Below are 2,817 nucleotides of genomic sequence, written 5' to 3' on the forward strand. Positions count from 1 at the left end.
GTTTCTCTTTCCTGCTGTTATAAGCACTTTGAAGAAAGATGTTAACTCATTAGACTTCTGTTCTTGTGGGTATGCTAATGCTTCAATAAAGTCCCTTCCATTACTGGTCTCTGAGAGACATTAATTTTTTTATTATTTTTTCAAAAGAAAACAAGCTATCTTTTTTCATTTTACATACTAATCCCAGTTCTTGCTCCTCCCATTCCCTTCACCTACCCCTCCACCTTCCCTCCAAGTCCACTCCTCAGAGAGGGTAATGCACAAGGCTTTGGGGAAGTTCCAAGGCCCTCCCTACTATATCTAGGCTAAGCAATGTATCCATCCAAAGAGAATTGGTTCCAAAAAAGTCAGTAGAAGCAGTAGAGATAAATCTTGGTACCACCACCAGTGGACCTACAGTCTGTCCCAGCTATACAACTATCACCCACATTCAGAGGGACTAGTTAGGATCTGCGTTGTTTCCTTTCCTGTCCAGCTGGAGCTGGTGAGCTTCCATTATTAGCTCAGGTAAACTGTTTCACTGGGTGTCCCCATCATGGTCTAGACCTCTTTGCTCATTTTCTCACTCCTCCTACTCTTCAACTAGACTTTGAAAGCTCAGTCCAGTGCTCTGCTGTTGGTTTCTGCCTCTATTTCCATCAGTTGCTGCATGAAGATTCTATAGTGACTTCCTAAATCTAGAACTGAGTTCTGTCCATCAGTACTCCTGGAAGTAGGGCTTTTTTTCACTCTAGAATCAGAGGGTCCTCTTTAGAGCTCTCTGACATTCTCAGACCTTAGCAGGCCCTGCACCTCTGTGATAGACAGAGAACATATATGATCAGGGTCAATTCTATTCCAATCATTCCATAGAACAGCGGTGGGAACTCAAGAGAAACTCATTGTCAAGTGAATGCTTTGTCTCTTCATCTGGGGCTACAAGAAGTCCTAAATTTCAAGGCAGTTCTTCACATAGTATTGGAAATTTGGGTAAAGATTTAAACTGCTTTAATTATTGTGCAATATTCCTCTACATTGGGTGAAGATGTGTCACCATTTAATAAAGAGTTAAATGGACATTAGCTAGTCAGGAACAGGCTAGGCAAGACCTCTGGGGACAGAAATGTCTCTGGAAAGAGAAAGGAGGAGTTGCCAGAAAGACAGAGAAGAAGCAGAAAGGTAATCATGTAAAAAAACATAGAATGAAATCATGAGTTAATTTAAGTTAAAAGAACTAGTTAGGAACAAGAACATGTTAAGGCCAAGGTTTCATAATTAATAATGTCTCTAGGTCATTAATGGGGAACAATGATCCTGTAGAAAAGTACCGACTACATCTCATGGCAACTGCCTTCATGCCTGTGACTCACTTGTCTGGAGAGCTTATCTATTCAAACATAACCACAGCATGTTATGTTGGCTTTCCCCCAGCCACAGTGGAATCTGTTTACATTTCAAAATTACCTCAACTTCCTGACCAAGTATAACACTCTCTGCATGAAACTGGAGGTGACTATTACAGAAATATCAAGTAATTTTCTAAGCACATCATGAAATATATCTAAATACTTTATTCATTTTTCTCATGTTTTCTTCATTAAAATGTCTTTTTAAAACCCCTAGTTCTGGTAAAGTTACTGACACTGCTATCAGAACAAAATTTCACTCTTCTATAGCCTATTGTATCAGCCTTCCTTGCACGCTAGTCTGGCTTTTATGTTTTATGGCTGTCTAAATTGAGTACTGGGAAGTAACAGGGATTTTATTGGTCACTTTTTGAATCTTTAAATTGAATACAGTGTCTGGAACATTTGAACACCCTATTTTTTTTCTCTTGTGAGTTTAAGATTGACTTTTGTTAATTATTCAATGAAACAGAATACAACCCCTCGCCTGGGTCACCTGAATCCTAAGATACTGCTAGCTAATAATTGCCCTTAGTCTCTAGTATCGCTGTTTTGTAATTCCTGTTTTACTTTTCAGGCTGTGTGTGAAAAATTCTTAAGGGGCGAGTTGAAATTATTTTCTTAAAAAAAAAAAAACAGGTGGCTCTATTGCACAATGGATTCACACTAGACTCGTAAAATGAAGTGTGGCAGGTAGACTCTTCTTTACCTTGAACTTCAGACTCATTCTACTGCACATGTTGTTAGCTAGACATTGGGCTGTAAGCTTAAATGAAGGATCTTGTGTGGTTGCAGATGCTTCATGGCGGATTGTATCCACCAGCTCCTTAGAGGTAAAGATAGCAAGGATCCTTGCTGCTACTCTGTAAAATATGGGTCTTATTTGTTATTCCTTGCATAAACCTGTGGCCTTTGGGGATATTCCTCATTCAGGTGATACCTAAGGTAAATCTCAGGTTTCTAATGAGTCACAAAAAAATTTAAAACAGACTAAGGCTCCTCACGTTTGCTATAACCTCTTAGAAAGCTAGGATCTATGCTTGCTTTTCTGTTGCTATTTCCCATTTGACTTATGTATGACATTCTATAGAATTATTTATTTTTTTTTTCTGAGAGCAAGCAAGCATGTGTTTATTCTCTTGACTTACAACTGCGAATGTCACATCACTAGCATCCAGACGAGACCTGTATAGAATTATTTTTACCTCTCTATTGATTTAGAATGTTTTCCATGCTGCAAAATATTAAGCAACAATATTATAAAGCTTTCTACTTTCAGATTTATTCTTATTTTCTGTGCGAGTGCTGTCTTCATGCTGGTATGTACACCATGCGCTGCAGGTGGATCCTGTGGAACTGGAGTCACAGACGGTGTGAGCTCTCATGTAGGTGATGAGAATGGCACCCAGTGCTTTTCACCTCTGAGCTCACT

This window comes from Microtus oregoni, unplaced genomic scaffold (genome assembly GCF_018167655.1).
Source record: "Microtus oregoni isolate MIOR12 unplaced genomic scaffold, Mior012 000002F_ref0000024, whole genome shotgun sequence".
NCBI lineage: Eukaryota > Metazoa > Chordata > Mammalia > Rodentia > Cricetidae > Microtus > Microtus oregoni.